We start from the raw sequence: 22,548 nt of genomic DNA on the forward strand, positions 1-22,548 counted from the left end.
GAATATACCTTATTTTTTCCTCTTCTTGATAAATGTACAATTTCATAGTCATGAAGCCATCCTCTTTTACAAAATAATTAATGATCAGTTAAATATTAATAGTTGGATAAACCAACTATGGTACATCCATACAATGGAATATTATTGCAATAAAAAGGAACAAACTAATGATACATGCAAGAAAATGGTAAATCTTAAATGCATTATACTAAATGAAAGAGGCCAAGTTCAAAAGGCTACATACTGTTTGATGATATTTATATGGCATTCTGGAAGAGGAAAAACTGTATGTAGAGAAAACAGATCAGTGATTACCAGAGGCTAGGGGGAAGGTAGGACTTGACTTTAAATGAGCTTGAGGGGACTTTGAGGAATAACGGAATTGTTCTGTATTGATCGTGATGGTGGCTGTGTCTGTATGCATTCATCAAATCTCACAGAAATATGCACTAAAAAGGCTAAAAATAACTGCATATAAATTATACCTTAATATTTAAAACGAGAAAAAAATTAATATTTTCATAGAACTATTTTCCCCCAAAATGTGTCTTAATATGAAGGAGCTATTGATGGTCATCACAGGCTATTACAGATCTAAAAATCCTCATTAGATTTTCAGTGTACAAAATGAATCACCAGGCTGTCCTATTAATAGAAATTGAACTGTGTGAATAGCAATATTTTAGTAAGAATATAAGACTTATAAAGAGCTGTGGATACTGTTGTGGGTTGTGGTTGCTCCCCCCCCCACCACCACCTTTATATCTGTGTTCAGGTGTAGTAAGTACAAGAGGTACTATATGTTTGAATTTTGCTCTTTTGTATTTTGTGAAATCAGGACACTTGATTAAAAGGGAACTGGGAACTTTCCACCAGGAGATCACTCACATTTAGTTTTGGACTTCCCTTGTGGCTCAGATGATAAAGTGTAGTCTACAATGAATGCTCTATATATGTCTTAAATTTACCTTTGTTAAGTTGTTTAAAGTGAGTAGATTGTGCCTTTTGTGCATATAAATACTAGTTCCCCAGCCTCCATATCCACTATGCAACAAGTACTACAAGCATGCAATGGGAGAGAGATGGGTGAGAGTACAGAATGAGGATTCTGAGAAGCTGTGTACCTCATTTAAATTAAGTTTTATCAGTAGAACTCAAAAAGACATACATTTAGTGTTGACCAATATGAAGGCTTTAGGCTAATCTTTGCTTGCAAAGAAAAGATTACATTTAATCTGGCATAACAGAGACACTGTTTCTATTTTGTCCATTAACCTGCTGGTAAACAGCTCTAATTAGAAACTTTGGAGTACTCTTCTTTAATCTCTTTAATACTGCAAGTATCATGAAAACCACAATGAGCCATTGGAGGCAACATAAAGAAGATTATTGGTGTCTAGGAGTCGCATAACAAGAGTCATTCTCTCTTTTGTACCCCTTGGCAATGTGGATGGTTCAGAAGGGAAGAATGACTCAGCTTGAAACACAGGGCAGTAATGATAGCTGAAAAAAATCAATTGAAGAAAGCTGAAAAGAACTTCATTACATTTCAAGAGTACATATTTTTTTAAGCTCGTCTTATCTTTAGTCACATATTTGCTATTACCCATACTTCTTTTAAGAGTTTTACTCTTTATTTTTATTTGTTTATTTTTGGCTGTGCTGGGGTTTTGTTACTGTGTGTGGGCTTTCTCTAGTTGCGGTGAGCAGGGGGCTACTTCTCATTGCTGTGCAGGGCTTCTTTTGTTGCGGAGCATAGGTTCTAGAGCGTGGGCTCAGTAGTAGCGGTATGTGGGCTTAATTGCTCTGTGGCATGTGGAATCTTCCCAGACCAGGGATTAAACCCATATCCCCGTGCACTGGCAGGTGGATTCCTGTCCACTGTACCACCAGGGAAGTCCTCGAGAGTACATATTTTGTTCACTATGAATGCAAACTACTCTTTCAAGTTGTCCTTGTAGGGTGGCTGTAGGCAACATGTGTCCTCCCCATCAATATTTTCCTAGTAGTTCCATTCCTTTGGCTGAAAGCAATAGAAACCAACTGGGCCTAACTCATGGCCCCATAAAAAAGAATTCATAATAAATTATAATAAGATAGTAGAAAATAATGATCTAAAAAGAATAAGTTAAAAACAAACATTGAAATCTTACATTTTTAAATAAATTAATATTTGGAAAGATACTGGGTAGCTCTTAGGAAAAAAAGAGTTAAATAATTGGGACTTGAGAAGACTGTAACTAGGGTTACTCTGGAATTCTCAATGGTGAAACAAACAAACAAACACACCTGGTTGGTGTCTGAAATGACCACTGACATGACCTACCTTCAACCGCTTTCTGCATTTTTGAGAGTCACCCAGATTTAGATGTGAGGACAAAAAGTAAACAGTCATGTGTTTTAGCCTTGGGAGGAGCGGGGGAGGGAAACCCTGTGGTTGGCAGCCCTGCACAAAAGTGCTGGAGAGAATGATGAGAGCTTGCTCAGGGGAATGGGGAAAATGCATGCTGAGCAAACGAAATCAGCCACTACAGACTGTCAGAGGTTTTGAAAAAGACATTACCAAAAAAAAAAAAAAAGACATTACTGTTTTGGAGCTGCCTCTCTGATCCTATTCTTATCCTTTCTTGAGGTTATAAGGATTCCCTTCACTTTCTTGTAAGTACTTTTTTCCTTTATTTTAGGGCTTAATTTTTATGGTCAAGCTCATCTTTGTGGTAGAATTTTCTCTGACCCTGTACCACCAGTTGATTAAAACATGTGAGATTTTCTACATTTGTCTAATAGTATTTTATAACTTAATTATCATACTTAATAACTACTAAGCTCTTACTATGAACTCAGCATTGTGTAAAAAAGGGTTGCAAAAATATCTGGTTTTGGAAAGAGTTCATTATCCAGCTAAGAGAATACAAGACAAAAGGGTGAAATAATAGCCAATATTATGAGAGAATAGTTCATAATTACTTTATAAAATGTGATCAGATTATTTTATAATACTTATGTTTAATGTCATTTTTCACATAATACATTTCTATATATTGAAACTACTCCCTTTTCCAGGGGATCTTCCCAACCCAGGGATCAAACCCATGTCTCTGGTATTAAAGACATATTGAAAGTGGAATTTCCATATCTACCTATCATGGATTGAACTGTGTCCCCCAGAGAGATATGGTGAAGATGTAACCCCTGGTACCTGTGTATATGACCTTGTTTGGAAAATCCTGTAGATGTAATCAATTTAGCCTGAGTTCATTAGGATGGGCCATCATCCAATAATCACTGATATCCTTATAAGAAGAAATGTAAAGATAAGACCGCATGGACTATACAGTCCATGGAATTCTCCAGGCCATAATATTGGGGAGTGAGTAGCCCTTCCCTTCTCCAGGGGATCTTCCCAACCCAGGGACTGAACCCAGGTCTCCTGCATTGCAGGCAGATTCTTTACCAGCTGAGCCACCAGGGAAGCCCAAGAATACTGCAGTGGCTAGCCTATCCCTTCTCCAGCGGATCTTCCCAGCTCAGGAATTGAACCAGGGTCTCTTGCATTGCAGGCGGATTCTTTACCAGCTGAGCTAACAGGGAAACCCTCATAAGAAGAACTATAAAAACAAGAGACACACAGGCAGAAGCCCAGGTGATGATAGGGGCAAAGATAGGAATGAAGCAGCTATAAGCCAACAAACACCAAAGATCCATGTCTATCACAAGAAGCTAAGAAGAGTTCCACTTAGTCTCAGGGAAAACATGGCCTTGCTGACACCTTGATTTTGACTTCTTGCCTCCAGAACTGTGGAAGAATACATTTGTTATAAACCACTTAGTCTGTGGTACTTTGTTACAGCAACCCAAAGAAACAAATTTGCCCTACTCGATTTCTTCTCTTTTCCTTCAGCAACCCCAGAGTATAACTCTTCCCATTAATATTAGATAGCGCTGCCCAAATTTCAATATACAAACAAATCACTTGGAGATCTTACTAAAGTATTGATTCTGATTCAGTAGTTCTGGATGGCACCTGAGAATCTACATTTCTTACAAGTTTCCAGGTGATATGCATGCTGCCAGTCCAGAGATCACACTTGAAGAAGGAAGGCTACATGTGTACAGTCAGCAAGGAGATGTCTCTTTCAGGTGTGGGTCAGATCTAGGCTTTTGGACACAAGGCTAACAGGGATGAAATGAAAAAACTTATTCAGTGAGACAAAAATAAAATGAGTAAATAAAATAGAAAGAAAGAGAGTGAGAAAAATTTCAAATAAACTTCCAGATTATTCTTCAATCATCTGCCATCCTCCCCCTCCACTCCCCTCAAAAGATCTGGAATACAAAGATTTCAAACTTGCTTTCTGAATAAGTGAATTTATCAATAATAAGATGATATTTTATGTGGTCACTTTTAACTTTATTTTTTAAATGGTGATTTCAAATGCTAACAGTACAGCCTGAGAGATGAGTGAGCAACATAGATGAACACAGGCCAACCACCCTGCAGTTAATGACATTTTTATTGTATTTGGGGGCTGCCCTGGTGGCTCAGTGGAGAAGGAAATGGCAACCCACTCCAGTACTCTTGCCTGGAAAATCCCATGGATGGTGGAGCCTGGTGGGCTACAGTCCATGGGGTCTCAAGGAGTCAGACATGACTGAGCTACTTCACTTCACTTCACTTCTGGTGGCTCGGAAGGTAGAATCTGCCTGCAATGTGGGAGACCTGGGTTCAATCCCTGGGTTGGGAAGACCCCCTGGAGAAGGGAATGGCAACCCACTCCAGTATTCTTGCCTGGAGAATTCCATGGACAGACAAGCCTGGCAGGCTACAGTCTTCAGGTTGCAAAGAGTCGGACATGACTGAGCGACTAACACTTACTACTTACTGTATTTAGGAAGAGTGCCCTTTTGCAAAGATACAGAGACTAACTTGCAGAGCTCTTCAAACTGCCTGTTCTTGAAACTGCACTGTCCTTCCGATAGTGGTTCTTTAGGGTCTGACCCAGGGATTAGAATCCTCTAATGCTTTATGGGTAATTCTGATACAAAGCCAGGTTTGGGAAACACTGGTCTGAAATAACAAAATGTACTCAATAGGTCGGAGAAGGCGATGGCACCCCACTCTAGTACTTTTGCCTGGAAAATCCCATGGACAGAGGAGCCTGGTAGGCTGCAGTCCATGGGGTCTCTAGGAGTCGGACACGACTGAGCAACTTCACTTTCACTTTTCACTTTCATGCATTGGAGAAGGAAATGGAAACCCACTCCAGTGTTCTTGCCTGGAGAATTCCAGGGACAGGGGAGCCTGGTGGGCTGCTGTCTCTGCGGTCGCAGAGTCAGACGCAACTGAAGTGACTTAGCAGCAGCAGCAGCACTCAATAGGTACGTTGTTTTATTCTAAACCGGAATTTCCAATTAAAAAGAAAAAAACAATCTGTTAAAACAAACAAAATACTATATATAAAACTAATTTTAGATATACGATTGCCTGGCATCAGAACTTCAATATCAACTTTCGAGCAGTGTGTTTTTGAGTATAAAGATTTCTCCTGGTCTTAACAGGATACCTCATTAGCCTCATCCTCTACCTAGCAGTTTACAAATCTAAGTGTACATCAGAATCCTTTACGGGCTGATTTCCAGACCCTAACCCAGGACACTCTGAGTTTGCAGTTTGGAGTGAGGTCTAAGAACCTGGCTTTTGACCAAATATCGCCAGGCACCCTCCATGCAGATGGCCTGTGGGCTACACCTGAAGAAATACTGTCGGTATTCCTCTCTGCGCTGAACCTCAGGAGGAAACTAGCAGGACCGCTCAAGAATCCGGCTATTAGCAATGTAAATGTATCCCAGGACCTCGCAAAGGGTACTGACAGACTGAAAATGCACGCGGCATCTAATCAGGAAGCGAGATGGCAGATACGGACGTTCTCTGGCTTTTACAGTAAAGCCACTCAAGGTCCAAACATACCGCCAAATCCCAACCTGATCTGCGTCACCCCAGTTATGGGTGTGTGCCAAGGTCTCACACACACTGAAATGATAACCTGCCCACACGTGGGCCCAAGGAAGAGGCGAGCTTGGTACGACCGACGTAAAACTCTGAGTGGAGGTCATCTCTAAGTCACCGTGGACGGACGCTGTTCAGGATTTGTTCCAACAAGCTTTTGGAAGAATTTCACCAGTAGACTATGGAGCCCTTCAAAGTCAAAGAAAACAAAGCCAGTTAATTCCCTGTTTGTTCAGGATTCAAAAGCTATAAAATCCGCCCTGCTCTGTTGCAAGCACTGAGCCTGGTCTGCGCGCAGGAAGGGACTGGGGAGCAGGCAGCGGCAGGGCCGTGCGGGCGGAGCGCACGGACCGGGAAAGCCACCCGGCAGCGGCCGCGGTGAGTCAGCGCTGAGTCACGCCGGGCGCTACGTGCGGGCCCGGGCGCCCCAGCAGAATGCGCAGGCGTGGGCTCCGCCGCGCTCGGGTCTTCCTGGAAGACCCTCCCCGCGCGGCTGCACCCCAACCCCCCACCCCATCCCCGCCCGGGACCCCCGCTGTCACATACTCACCGGCTTGCACGCACAGCCTCCTCGCTCCGGCCTGGAGGCTTCAGCGCCAGAGTCACAGATGACAGTCGGTGACAGAGCTCCAGCGGATGCTTCAATCCCATGTGTTTCCTCAAGACCGAGATTCCAGTTGCTCTGGTTTTTTGGTTTCTTTCTTTTTTTTTTTTTTCATATTTTCTGGTTAGTTTTTTTTTTTTCCCTTTTTCCTGGCAGAGGAGTAACACGCTTATCTTTTTATAGTTTCCAGTATTTTAAATGAAGCACAGGAAGAATGGATTAATAAAACATGTGTTGAAAATTATGCATCCAATGCTGTCACTGCTTTGGAGTCTAAAATGATTATGATGGGACTGCAGTTGGAGCTCTGAAGGCTGGGTAAACTGGAGAAAAAGACTAACTCTGTTCTGATTTGCTTTTTGTTGGTGGGGAAAAAAAAATCTTTACCGTTTTGTCCAATCACTTTTCTAATAACTAAATTATTTTGAAGACTAGAGACGTGTTTGTTAGTGATTTGATATGGTGTTATCAGAGAATGGGGGAAGCATGTCTGTGTGTGACGTAGGATATTCCCCTGTCGGTATGGATGATATTTTGTTGGTCTTACAAAATATGGCGATGATGGCATCAGTGCTGAAAGTAGATAGCAGGTATTATGTCATTAAGTGTAGCTAGTCAATGAGATGGTCCTGGTGCAGATGGGGTAATTATTATTTAGGGGCTGTTTGAGGCTGATGATTTCCAAACAGAGTCAGACTGAGTCTTTAGAAGTTGTTGTGCCAGCTGTTGCCAGTTGTTTTGCTTCTTCAGGAAAATTATATCCCTCCTTATCCCCTGTGTGCGTGTGAGATGATGCAAAACATTCAAGTGTTCTTGTATTTTGACAGCCTTTCCTGCAAGGAAGGAGACTGAAGTAATTAGAGGTTGAACTGACTCACCAAGTTTACAGACAAGCATGACTGTTCAGTTTTTTAAAAGTAGGGAAAAGCTACCAAACTGAAAAAAATAAGGAAATATGAAAATATGAGAAATGATGAGAGCCCAGAAAAGCAAAATGGGTACTATGGACCAGAAATGGAATATAATAAGCTATTCAGAGCCAGAGATATATGCTAGGCTTAAAAAAAGAAAAAAGTTAAATTATTCTCATATAAAATATCTAAAAACTTACCTGTTTATATAGGTCTCCTTCAACTTAAAATGAGTTTGTGTCCCAAAACACCCATTGTAAGTAGAATATGTAAATCAAAAATGCATTTCCTCTTTCTAACCTACTGAATGAGGAGAAGGCAATGGCAACCCACTCCAATACTCTTGCCTGGAAAATCCCATGGATGGAGGAGCCTGGTAGGCTGCAGTCCATGGGGTCGCTAAGAGTCGGGCATGACTGAGCAACTTCACTTTCACTTTTCACTTTCATGCATTGGAGAAGGAAATGGCAGCCCACTCCAGTGTTCTTGCCTGGAGAATTCCGGGGACGGGGGAGCCTGGTGGGCTGCCGTTTATGGGGTCGCACAGAGTCAGACACGACTGAAGTGACTTAGCAGCAACCTACTGAACATCATAGCTTAGCCTAATCTACCTTACAGGCTTCTCAAGTGGTGCTAGTGGTAAAGAACCCACCTGCCAGTACTGGAAATATAAGGAGATGTGGGTTCAATCCCTGGCTCAGGGAGATCCCCTGGAGGTCATGGCAACCCACTCTAGTATTTTTGCCTGGAGAATCCCACTGACAGAGGAGCCCTGGGGGGCTACAGTCCACAGATTCATGACTGAAGAGTCAAGAGTTGGACATGGCTGAAGTGACTGAGCAACCTGTCCTAAACATGCTCAGAACACTTACATTAGCCTATAGTTGGGCAAAATCATCTAACACAAAGTCTACTGTATAATAAAATATTGACTCTCTCATGTAATGTGTTGAATACGGACAGCAAAGAACAGATTAGTTGTAAATACATTGTGTAAGTTAGAAGTGTATGGATCACCCCTGTGCTCATGTGGCTAATGTGGGGGGCTACTGCCCACCACCTCTGGAGTGTACACCTCCAAGCTCATGTGCTTGGGAAAAGATCAAAATTCAGAGTACCATTTCTACTGAATGTGTATCACTTTCCCATCATTGTAAAGTCAAAAAAATGATCATTCAAACCATTGTAGGTTAAGGGATCATCTGTACATCATTTGATATTTAAAAACATGTGTATGATTCTGATTCTTTCTTTCTTTTTTTGATTCTCTCTTATTACCTTGTCAACATTGATACTGCCTTGGCATTTATGGAATCGTTTGAAACCCAAGTTCACTTTTTAACAGCATCAATTTGGGCTACTTACTTAGCTTCACTACATCTCAGGTTCGGCCTCTGTGAAATGGAAATTAAAATTACTATTTCATAGGCTTGTTACACAAGATTAAAAGAGATGATGCCTAAAAATGGTTTTGCACATTGCTGCTGCTGCTGCTGCTGCTAAGTCACTTCACATTGCTCAGTTCAGTTCAGTCGCTCAGTCGAGTCCTACTCTTTGCGACCCCATAAATTGCAACACACCAGGCCTCCCTGTCCATCACCATCTCCCAGAGTTCACTCAGACTTGTGTCCATCGAGTCAGTGATGCCATCCAGCCATCTCATCCTCGGTCGTTCCCTTCTTCTCCTGCCCCCAAATCCTCCCAGCATTAAAGTCTTTTCCAATGAGTCAACTCTTTGCATGAAGTGGCCAAAGTACTGGAGCTTCAGCTTTAGCATCATTCCTTCCAAAGAAATCCCAGGGCTGATCTCTTTCAGAATGGACTAGTTGGATCTCCTTGTAGTCCAAGGGACTCTCAACACCACAGTTCAAAAGCATCAATTCTTTGGCGCTCGGCTTTCTTCACAGTCCAGCTCTCACATCCATACATGACCACTGGAAAAATCATAGCCTTGACTAGATGGACCTTAGTCGACAAAGTAATGTCTCTACTTTTGAATATGCTATCTTAGGTTGGTCATAACCTTTCTTCCAAGGAGTAAGTGTCTTTTAATTTCATGGCTGCAGTCACCATCTGCAGTGATTTTGGAGCCCCAAAAAATAAAGTCTGACACTGTTTCCACTGTTTCCCCATCTATTTCCCATGGAGTGATGGGACCAGATGTCATGATCTTCGTTTTCTGAATGTTGAGCTTTAAGCCAACTTTTTCACTCTCCTCTTTTACTTTCATCAAGAGGCTTTTTAGTTCCTCTTCACTTTCTGCCATAAGGGTGGTGTCATCTGCATATCTGAGGTTATTGATATTTCTCCCAGCAATCTTGATTCCAGCTTGTGTTTCTTCCAGTCCAGTGTTTCTCACGATGTACTCTGCATATAAGTTAAATAAGCAGGGTGACAACATACAGCCTTGATGTACTCTTTTTCCTATTTGGAACCAGTCTGTTGTTCCATGTCCAGTTCTGTTGCTTCCTGACATGCATACAGATTTCTCAAGAGGCAGGTTAGGTGCTCTGGTATTCCCATCTCTTTCAGAATTTTCCACAGTTTATTGTGATCCACACAGTCAAAGGCTTTGGCATAGTCAATAAAGCAGAAATAGATGTTTTTCTGGAACTCTCTTGCTTTTTCCATGATCCAGCGGATGTTGGCAATTTGATCTCTGGTTCCCCTGCCTTTTCTAAAACCAGCTTGAACATCAGGGAGTTCACGGTTCACGTATTGCTGAAGCCTGGCTTGGAGAATATTGAGCATTACTTTACTAGCATGTGAGATGAGTGCAATTGTGTAGTAGTTTGAGCATTCTTTGGCATTGCCTTTCTTTGGGATTGGAACGAAAACTGACCTTTTCCAGTCCTGTGGCCACTGCTGAGTTTTCCAAATTTGCTGGCATATTGAGTGTAGCACTTTCACAGCATCATCTTTCAGGATTTGAAATAGCTCAACTGGAATTCCATCACCTCCACTAGCTTTGTTCGTAGTGATGCTTTCTAAGGCCCACTTGACTTCACATTCTAAGATGTCTGGTTCTAGGTGAGTGATCACACCATCATGATTATCTGGGTCGTGAAGATCCTTTTTGTGCAGTTCTTCTGTGTATTCTTGCCATCTCTTCCTAATATCTTCTGCTTCTGTTAGGTCCATTTCTGTCCTTTATCGAGCCCATCTTTGCATGAAATGTTCCCTTGGTATCTCTAATATTCTTGAAGAGATTTCTAGTCTTTCCCATTTCCTCTATTTCTTTGCACTGATCGCTGAAGAAGGCTTTCTTATCTCTTCTTGCTATTCTTTGGAACTCTGCATTCAGATGCTTATATCGTTCCTTTTCTCCTTGGCTTTTCGCTTCTCTTCTTTTCACAGCTATTTGTAAGGCTTCCCCAGAGAACCATTTTGCTTTTTTGCATTTCTTTTCCATGGGGATGGTCTTGATCCTTGTCTCCTGTACAATGTCATGAACCTCATTCCATAGTTCATCAGGCACTCTATCTATCAGATCTAGGCCCTTAAATCTATTTCTCACTTCCACTGTATAATCATAAGGATTTGATTTAGCTCATACCTGAATGGTCTAGCAGTTTTCCCTGCTTTCTTCAATTTGAGTCTGAATTTGGTAATAAGGAGTTCATGATCTGAGCCACAGTCAGCTCCTGGTCTTGTTTTTGTTGACTGTATAGAGTTTCACCATCTTTGGCTGCAGAGAATATAATCAATCTGATTTCGATGTTGACCATCTGGTGATGTCCATGTGTAGAGTCTTCTCTTGTGTTGTTGGAAGAGGATGTTTGCTATGACCAGTGCATTTTCTTGGGAAAACTCTATTAGTCTTTGCCCTGCTTCATTCCGCATTCCAAGGCCAAATGTTACTCGAGGTGTTTCTTGACTCCATACTTTTGCATTCCAGTGCCCTATAATGAAAAGGACATCTTTTTCGGGTGTTAGTTCTAGCCGCATTTAAAAGACACATTAAAAAAAAAAAACTCCTGAAGATGAATGCTTGTATCCTATTGTCATTATTATTGAACTTGATTAAACTGTAGATTAGATCAAAAAGAGGCAGTATTTTGTCCAACTCATTGGACTAATAAAGGCTTTGCAATATACATCACAAATGCATTGACTCAGTGACCTTAGGCAAGATATTTGGGTAAGATTGTAAAGCAGCTGGGTGAGTGTTTAATGTTCTTTGATCATGAGAGGAAAACTAAAAGAGAGTGACTACAATCATCAGTTGGCCGCAAAAGTGATGCAAAATAGCCAAGCAAGAGCCCTTTTCTTCTGTCCTCAGAGAGAACGACTTGGCAGAATAGTATGGCAGTCACTAGGCAAAGAGAATATAATATTTTCCCTTTAAACTATAGATCAACCCCCATGATATTCAATAATTCATTATCTCACAGAGACAGAAACTTGGTTCTTTCCAAGTGTAAAGTAATGAGCTTAGCTATTAATGAAGGTTAACAGCCAATCTCCCATCAACCACTCCAAAGAGCTCTGAGCCCCCTACTCATAAGATGTAACAGTCATTCTCTTGAAATAATAAAATAAATATTTCTTTTAGAATTACCCTCAAATAAAGCAACTGCTTTGTACATGATTGCAGTCCTCTATTTACCAAATCAGGAGGTGAACATGGGCATGAAAGCAATTACATTTAATTATAGTTACTTGTTATAATGGCTTTCCATTTACTTCCTTTAGCTTATCTATTCAATGTTCTCTGCAGACTTCAGCATTAGATCGTGGAGACTGAAAAATGAACCTGACAGACAAGACCTAATTGTAGAAGTTATATTCTGGTAGGAAGAACAAACATTTTAAAGCTAAGAAACTAACTAATTGAGAAAGTATCAAAAATTGTAAAAAAAAAAAAAAAAGATAAGGACAATTCATAGGCTGCCATTTAGAATCCCAGAAAGAAATTATTTATATAGTTAGATTAAAAAGATCTCTCAGAGGAGGTGATGTTTAAGCTGGAGCCCTTGAAGTAAGGGCTTCCTTGATAGCTCAGTTGGTAAAGAATCCACCTGCAATGCAGGAGACCCCAGTTCGATTCCTGGGTCAGGAAGATCTGCTGGAGAAGGGATAGGCTGCCTACTCCAGTATTCTTGGGCTTCCCTGGTGGCTTAGCTGGTAAAGAATCCATCTGCAATGTGGGAGACCTGGATTTGATCCCTGGGTTGGGAAGATCCCCTGGAGAAGGGGAAGGCTACCCGCTCCAGCATTCTGGCCTGGAGAATTCCACGGGGTCACAAAGAGTCGGACACAACTGAGCGACTTTCACTTCACTTGAAGGGTAAGAAGGTTATGTAAAACAGGAGAAGTAACAGCTCAGGAAGAGAGCACGGGGAGCATGAGGACCTTGAGTCTGGAAGCACTTTGTTCAAAGAACAGCAAGGGAGGGGATGAGCAACACGACATTAGGTTTGAGATGCTAGATTCTGCATAGACTTGAAGGCCAGGGTAAACCATCTGGATTATATACTCAGTACGACTGACAACTGTTGAAAGGTTTTCAGCAGAGGGTTCCATGATGTGATTTACATGATCAGAAGACTACCCTGTGGCAAATGCATTGTAGGATCAGGAATGGAACAGGGGTACCTTTAGCATCTGTGCAACAGTGGATAATGAAGGCTAATATTGGGGCAGTGGAAATAAAAGGGGAGCAAACTGAAATATATGCTAGAGGAAGAGGAGCCAGAAGGAGCTGATGGACTGGAGTGAATCAAGAGCAAGAGGAATCATAGATGAGCTCTACTTTTCTGGGTGCAGAGCCTTTGGGGATTCACCAGGTCTTGGTGTTGTTTTCCTGCCAAAATTTAAAGTTAAGAGTTCTGACATGTGTGCTCACATGTACACACACACACACACATACACACTTGTGAACACCCCCACTGCCACTTATGAAAATAAGAGTTCACACTGAGAGAAGTCAGTTCCACTTAAGGGATGACTAAAAAGTGCTTAAATGAATGCCACATGGTTAATGACATTTATCTCTTCCCCTGTACTTTTATCCAGGTACATAGGTGCAAGGTGCATAATACCCTTCCCTCTCCTCCCCTCTCCTCTTTGAATTTGTGTACTCAAATCCAGCTCAGTATTCATGCACAGGTAAAGGTCTATTTTCTCTATGACATCCAAATCAAAGGGATCTCACTATCTGTGTCCAATCTGCTTGACCCTTGAAATTTGGCCTTGTCAAGTGGCTGTACCAGTGGTTTACGTCTCATAAATGCTATATAAATGTCTCTCCATCTAAACTTTAACCCTCTTAAGCTCAGAGACAGATTCTCATATGCCTGTTATAGCACCCACAATATCAGCAATGTGTTCTAAATGTAGACGGGGCTCAATAGCAATGCAATCACGGGCATTTTTATGTGGATGAAAACTTGGTGATCACCAAGTTTAATAGTCCACTTACTTAGTAGATAGATTAGGTCACAAAGTGATAGCACTCTGTCCAGATCATAGAGCTCATAGAACGTTTGGGAATTTATTTCACAAACATGTGATCTCACTCACCTTAAGTGGGATCTTTTACTTCTGGACCTCTAATTCTCATTTTAAAACTATAGGATTTTAAACCTTGAGATCTCAAAAGTTCTTTCAGGATTTTTTTTTTTTAACCACAGTTTACTATCTATTTTTATGAGCCAGATACTGAAGTAGGCACTGTAAGAGTTACTTCAGTTCAGGTCACTCAGTCGTGTCCGACTGTTTGTGACCCCATGAATTGCAGCATGCCAGGCCTCCCTGTCCATCACCAACTCCCAGAGTTCACTCACAGTCACGTCCATCGAGTCAGTGATGCCATCCAGCCATCTCATCCTCGGTCGTCCCCTTCTCCTCCTGCCCCCAATCCCTCCCAGCATCAGAGTCTTATCCAATGAGTCAACTCTTCGCATGAAGTGGCCAAAGTACTGGAGTTTCAGCTTTAGCATCATTCCTTCCAAAGAAATCCCAGGGCTGATCTCTTTCAGAATGGACTAGTTGGATCTCCTTGTAGTCCAAGGGACTCTCAAGAGTCTTCTCCAACACCACAGTTCAAAAGCATCAATTCTTTGGCGCTCGGCTTTCTTCACAGTCCAGCTCTCACATCCATACATGACCACTGGAAAAACCATAGCCTTGACTAGATGGACCTTTGTTGGCAAAGTAATGTCTCTGCTTTTCAATATGCTATCTAGGTTGGTCATAACTTTTCTTCCAAGGAGTGTCTTTTAATTTCATGGCTGCAGTCACCATCTGCAGTGATTTTGGAGCCCCCCAAAATAAAATCTGACACTGTTTCCACTGTTTCCCCATCTATTTCCCATGAAGTGATGGGACCGGATGCCATGATCTTTGTTTTCTGAATGTTGAGCTTTAAGCCAACTTTTTCACTCTCCACTTTTATTTTCATCAGGAGGCTTTTTAGTTCAGGTCCAATTCTTTGCAACCCCACAGACTGTAGCCCACCAGGCTCCCCTGTCCACGGAATTCTCCAGGCAAGAATACTGGAATGGATAATCATTGTATTCTCCAGGGGATCTTCCCAACCCAGGGATCGAACTTGAGTCTCCTGCATTATAGGCAGATTCTTTACCATCTGAGTCACCAGAAAAGCCCAAGTAATCACTAGAGACTTGCTTTTATTTAATTATTGTAAAAGCAATTTTGTGAGGTGCTGTGGCACTATATTTGCATTTTCACAGATCAGAAAGCAAAGAAATAGAAAGTTTAGGTAACTTGCCCAAGAGTACTTAGCTAATAAGCAGTAGAATAGAATTGGATTGGAATCCAGGCCTGTCCAGCTACAAAGGCCGAGGTCCTCATCCTAATGCTATTCTGCCTCTTTTCTACTCTTCATTTTTAGAGGGTCTGAGAAAAGTTAGCTATTTCACTCAGAACTTCACATCTGGGGCTTGGTAGAAGCAGCCCTGAATTCCAGCACCAGCTCTCTTTCCTTTGTAACATGCTTCAGGTATCAATTTTATCAACAAATATTCAGAATGGGGGTTGTTTTAACCTATTTCAATGAATCTACTGGTATTATAATCAATGCCATTGAATATAATTCGACAATGAACGTAGCTGATTGTATTTGTGGAATAAATGAGATTCTCCTCTAGTTTACAAAATACCTCTATGTTCACCAGTTCTAAGTCAAAAATCAGTGAAAAAGCAAGTACCTGGTAGATTCTAGTAAGTAACTGTGGGAACACCCTGGAGTGTGAGGGGAGCAGCTGTCACTGAAGTGTAGGAACCAGCGTTTGTGAGCAGTTTATTGAGAAAAGAATAGTGTGTTCCTTCTTAATCACATTGTCAAGGAATGACATAGAGCATGTCATCTCTATCTTCAAGGAATAATAAATGTGGGTTCTTGCCCTGAGATCAAATTTGGATGTGACTCACCCCAGAAGCCACTTTTCCTCAGGAGGGTCTCTCAGGGTGTAGCTCATGAAATATTCAAAAGAATAGCATGGACCCCCAGCTGTAGGAGTTTGTAATCTACTTTAGGAAACAAAGTCAAGAGAGGAAGTCTAGGGCCTAGCAGATCTGTCCTTGACCACTTCTGTCCCTTGCATAAGCCCCCTGAAATGACCTTACTGAGTGTTCTATGAAGCCAGGCAGGCCAGGAAACCACTCAGCATCTTAGACCTTCTTGTCTCTCAGATCTGAATTCAGTTAGAACAGCAATGAAATGGTGACGAAGGCCTTTCGGAGAGCCCAGTGTGAGAAAGAAACAATTTTGAAGAGACGGACCTACACAAAAAGATGATGATGGTGGTGATCTAACCACATGTCCCAACCCAGATATTCCTAGAGAAAACCCTGGGATTTTCCACAGCCAGACCAAAGCATAAAGCTGGCGTGTATCCCAGTAGATCAGGGCTTGTTTTGAGTCTCCTCAGCAATTTGACAGACCCTGAGGAAACTTGAGTAATCGTGAAAAAAACAGACTCTTCCGTGTCTTCAAACATCAGAGAATTGGCCTTAGGGTTAAGAATGATCATTTGCAATTTCGTGTGTGTTTTTCCCACAATTGTACACAAGATATGTATTTGTGTGACTAAAGAATGATTCACCAATATTTCTAGATGAGGTCTAAACAAGGCAGGGACTTCAGGGTAGCTTGAATAACATATGTAGATGCCAAGGAACATTTATTCTTATTAATGATTGTAAGAAAGCACAGCTCCGCTTTTTAAAGGGCTGGCCAAATGTTGATCTGTATAACTTTTTCTTTTCAACAGTATAATCAGATGAAAAAAGATCTGTGTGTTGAGGGCAGGCCTAATTCAACTGACATTTGGCCACTTGCATTTCATATGGCCAAGTCTGCCTCTAAACTTCACACTTTGTAGGACAGAACCTTCCATCTAATGGAATAGGTCGGTTTTGCTTTGTTTCAGAAGCTAGGAGAGAGACTGAGAGACTCAGTTGAGTTCTCTATCTTGAATGAAATCTAGAGGCCCAGGGTGAAAATGCCGCACTTTACATTGCTACAGGGAATGGCTGTAGTAAACAGACAAACTGACTCACCATTAACCAATGCTGGTTAATGATAATCACAGCATTTGCATAGTGCTTTGTCCTTCAAAAGCACAATCTTTTGTTTTACATAATACCCCTTTGAGGCAAACTGGCACAGTATCATTATCCCCCTTTTGTAAATAAATTAACTGAGTCAAAAGATTGAAAGCCTTGAGGCCACCCAGAGATCAAGCAAAGACTTTATGGTGCCTCTTCTGCCAGATACAGACTATTAGCCCCTGTGGCTATTGTTTTATTACCTGTGTGTGTGTGTGAGTGTGATAGTGGCTCAGTGTGTTAGTTTCTGACTCTTTGTGACCCCATGGACTGTAGGCAGCCAGGCTCCTCTGTCCATGGAATTCTCCAGGCAAGAATACTGTAGTGGGTTGCCCTGCCCTTCTCCAGGGTATATTCCTGACCCAGGAATCGAATCTGGGGACACAGCAATTTCCACAGCCTTTGTATTTTGATAGCCTTACGGGGTTGAAACTAGGATTGCCCACCCACTCTTGAATAAGAGACATCTTGAATGCTTTGTCTGATGAAATTTCTCAAATCACAAGGAGGCCCTAGAGACATGGATACTGCTGCCACATCAAAAATGTTGTAAATACTGGTTACTATATAAGGGCAATACATTAATAAAACCATTCCATAACTGAATATCCTAAAGGAGTTTTCAGGATGCCAAGCATAAAGCAGTGTTCTTGAGTGTGTGCCAGGGTGAGGCTCAAGGACACTGTGCCTCTGATGAGTTTGGCAAGTGAAAGTGAAGTTGCTCAGTCATGTCCGACTCTTTGCGACCCTATGGACTGTAGCCCACCAAGCTCCTCTGTCCATAGGATTTTCAAGGGAAGAATACTGGAGTGGGTTGCCATTTCCTTTTCCAGGGGATCTTCCTGACCCAGGGATCGAACCCAGGTCTCCTGCATTGCAGGCAGACGCTTTACCCTCTGAGCCACCAAGGAAGCCCGAGTTTGGCAAAGAGGAAACCAAATGTGAAGCTTTGGGCCACCCACCACACCTCCACCTAAGAGATATGGGATGGGCGGTAGGGTGGGAAACTGGAAAGAAACTTTCCTCATTTAAAATTTAGATTTCTATCTTACTTTTATTCCTTTATCCAAAGGAATCTTACCTCAAATTCTGCCAAATCTAGAGGTACGTATCTCTCCCTCAGAACAAGCTCTCAGAATTAAACAGTAAATATAAACAAACATGTAAAAGGGGGTACACCTTAAATACTGTCTCTAAAGACCTGTGCACGAATGTCCCCTTCACCTCTTAGTGAAACCAGGTAACCCAGATTGGGACTTCAACCCCCAGTCTTTTAATTGAGATCATGTCTAGCCTCAGGACTTAATGAAGCTCAGGGTCTTGATGTCTCATTGCAGAGAGAATTCAGTGTGAGACAAAATGATAGGTAAGAAATGGATTTATTCAGAGAGATACACACTCCAGAGAGTATGGGCCATCTCAGAAGGTGAGAGGCCTTGGGGGAAACATACTCCACAGGCAGTGTGGGCCATCTCAAAAGGTGAAAGTGGCCCGACCTTAGAGGTTTGTCAGTTATTTTATAAGGATGGATAATTTCATGAGCTAATGAGTGAGAGGAGAATTCCAGCCGTCTGGGGGATGGGGTGGGGATTTCTAGGAATTGGGCCACTGCCCACTTTTTGACCTTTATGGTTGACCTTGGAACTGTCTTGGTGCCTGTGGGTGGGTCATTTAGTTTGCTGATGTGTTGCAATAAGCGGATACTGAGGCTCAGAGTCAAGTGGAAGTCAACTGTCTGCTGTCTTTGACCTATCTGGTTCTGATCAGTTCAAGTCATGTCCTTGGGCTATGTCATTCTTTTAAAGATTGTGTTCTTTCCCCTGCCCTTCTGTTTCATTAGCGTTTACATTCTTGGTAGCTGGATGTGCAATGCTATGTGTACAACAGGTAATTAAATCCTACCAATTAAAAGTTCTTCAGTCCATGGGGTGGCAAAGAGTCAGACGCAACTGAGCGACTGAACTGAACTGAATTAAAAGTTCAGACTCAGAATGAACAAATGTGCAATGATAATTATTGTCACAATCATGATAAGTAACGTTTACTAAAGGCGTGTGTGTGTGCATACACACTCAGTCATGTACTACTCTTTGTGACCCCCTAGACTGTAGCCTGCTGCCTCTATCCATGGGCACGTATATCACCTTAACATCCAGTGAGAATGCGGTCCTTGGTCTTCCATCATCCTCTGTCCCTGCGGCCTTGGTGGCAAGAGTACTAGTGTGGGTTAGTTAGTAAGGGCTTACCATATGCCAGGTCTTAGGGTAACACCTTTATCTCATTTAATCCTCACAATAAGGCTACAAGATACTGTTATCCCTAGTTTAACTGAAGCAGAATCTTGTATAAAAAAAATTTGCCCAAGGTTATCCAGCTATATTTTGCCACTAGAATCTATGATATTATGGCTGAGCTTATGTGTTTCATTGGGCATGAAATTCCAGACAAAGACTCAGGTAGAGCATTGTTACAAAATTGGTTATATAGACCCCCACTTGGGCTCCAGCCCAACAAAAGCCTCATGTCTTGGCAAGGACGATTCTTTTTCTGTTTGGATACATACAGCCAATAAGGAAACTGTTGCTGAGAATGAAACAGTACAAGCTTTATTCAATGGCCAGAGAATGGAGAAAGAAGAACTTAGTTTGCAAGTCAACTTTCAAACCCACTCAGGCCAAGACACCATATATACAAGAAGGCCAAGGTAAAAGGGAGGGGATTGAGTAAAGAGAGAGAGAAATATGCACGACTCCATCAGTCCTTGCAGGGTTCTTTCATCTGTTGCCAAGACAATTGTTAACTGTCATTGCACTGGTGGGTGTGCTCTGTGGCATGCTAATGTATTACAATGAGTCTATTATAAAGCCAAGGTCCACTGGAGGTCAAAGCTTCTGCCATCTTGAGCCTTCTTGGTTCAACTGCTTCTGGTGGATTCTTGTTTTTTGTTTCTGGTGGTTTCCTGTAAGACAAAGATAATGCTTCTCTACAGCCTACCTGGTTCCCTTGAAGAAGAGGGAGGATTAGAGCTGGAGGCTAACAGTCATGATGACAGCATGCAGTTTTGTTTCTCTATTACTAATCTTAGCCTAGCCCTACTTCCACTGCCAGTGGAAAACTGCATTTTCATAGTTCAAAACTCATTTTCTTTTGAGTAATTCTCACTTAACTCAGGATTACTCTTTCTCTGTCTTTCCCCTCTCCTTTTCTGGAGCTGAGATATTGAAAAGAGGAGAATAAAGCATGTATATCACCTTAACATCCGGTGAGAATGCTGTCCTTGGTCTTCCATCATCCTCTGTCCCTGTGGCCTTGGTGGGTATAGAACCCAATCTGCTCTGTCCCTCTGGTCTCCACTGCTGATGCTCACAGTCCACGTACTGCAGGTGACATGACCAGAATTCTATATCCTCTTCATCCGAACCCAGGCTCCTTTGGGTTCCCTGGCTATTGTCAGCCACCCCTGTGCTCTTGAGAATTGGGGGGTCTGATGGGTCCCCTCGTGCCCTGTGTGGGATGAGACTCCCCTCAGTTCTGACCGCTCAGATCCTCTCTCATCCACTATGCTCTTTTGTCCTGCTGAACACATTTCTCTGAAATGTCTGGAGCTTCCTCTGGGCATACTCTACAAACAGAGGCAAGATTTCCCACATTCTCCATCTCTAGTCTCCCTAAGTCTTTATGGGGCTTCTACTGTGCCCTCTCAGGGACTTAGGTACTAACCAGGTCTCCTTTGAATTTTCTCACCACTTCAGTCTGGAGAAGCATATATCTCCTATCTTAATGATAAGGACACTAGCCATTTTACCCACTTTTTACCTTACACTGAAGCTCCCTGGGGCTCTGGCTCCCTCGGGCTCCAAGTCTTATGGAACTTAAAATATCCTTTATTCTTTTGTAAATATGGGCTTTCAAGATAATTCTATCTGAGCATTCAGCAAAACTACTGAGTAATTTACTTTGGTACTCTTCTCTTTTTTTTTTTTTACTATCTTTGATCTTTCCAAGGCAATATTTTCCCCTTAACCTACAGGTTGATGTGGGAAAGCAAGAGAAATGCAAAAAAATAAGAACCTTAACCATTATCTCTAATAGTAACTCATAAAATTTCTGTACAGAAATATGTATATTGTGTGTGTGAACAGTCATACTTTATAATTGTCTTCTAGGTTAAGTGTCTTAACGTCAGCAGTGTCTTAACCTCAACTTGCCCTGTAAATGTGTATATTTTTGTCATTTTTCACTGCTCTTCAGGATATATTACCTGCTAATAGAATGAAGGATGCCACGGTTTCATGATTTGCAGTTTCTCTTTCCTTAGTAGAAAAGCAATTAAGATGTGTGAAAAGCACTGTGTTTGTGTGTGTGTGTCTGTGCCTGTGAACTAATCAGGTTGCCACTTTGCACATATATTCTAATTGCCTTTTGTGCTAAGAGCTGTGCAAAAGTGAGCCATAAAATTTTAGCCACTGGGAAGGTTCATTCCAGTTTCATTGCATTCAAATCCTTGACATTTCCAGCTGAATCACATACCATGAAGTCATTAGCATGGCCCCTCCTGACTGGTTAAAGTCAGTCTGGTGCTGGCCTATGCTGGGCCCTGAAACCCAAATACCCGACTCTTGGCTTCTTGAGTCGTCTTTGAAAACCAGATGCTCTTTGTGCCAGTGGCCACGCCTCTGCTGCATGACGCATCCTGGATGCCACACCAGAGGGCTCTCCTTTGTCATTAGGTCACACAGAATCAGCGCAGGGGCAAGGCGAGAAGGAGAGGAGGGAGGCAAACTGCGCCTGCATCTCCTCCACCTGCTGCCCCGGTACCTGGGGCAGATAAAGAGAACACTGAGAGCCCCTTTTTGTAAAAATAAACCCCCCAAAAGTACAAACTCATAGAAACATTTACATGTATGCATATGTGTATATATATATATGTATATATATTTGTGTATATGTGTGTGTGTGTATCAGAGAAGGCAATGGCACCCCACTCCAGTACTCTTGCCTGGAAAATCCCGTGGACGGAGGAGCCTGGAAGGCTGCAGTCCATGGGGTCGCTGAGGGTTGGATATATTTGGGCTTCCCAGGTGGTGCTAGTGGTAAGGAACTCACCTGCCAATGCAAGAGATATGAGAGAGGTGGATTTGATCCCTGGGTCAGGAAGACCCCTGGAGGAGGGCATGGCAACCCACTCCAATATTCTTCCCTGGAGGATCCCATGGACAGAGAAGCCTGGCAGGATATGGTCCATAGGGTCACAAAGAGTTGGACATGACTGAAGCAACCTAGCACACGCGTGCACACAAACACACACACACACATACATATTTTCTGCAGAAAAGCACCAAAGGGGGGGCGGGTACAGAAGGGTAATAATATGGACTTCTTCTACTTTCGATTTATACAACTCTATGCTATTCTGATTTTTCTTCCCTGTAAGTACAGTCTACATTGTA

The sequence above is a fragment of the Ovis canadensis genome, chromosome 5 (genome assembly GCF_042477335.2).
Source record: "Ovis canadensis isolate MfBH-ARS-UI-01 breed Bighorn chromosome 5, ARS-UI_OviCan_v2, whole genome shotgun sequence".
Taxonomy (NCBI): domain Eukaryota; kingdom Metazoa; phylum Chordata; class Mammalia; order Artiodactyla; family Bovidae; genus Ovis; species Ovis canadensis.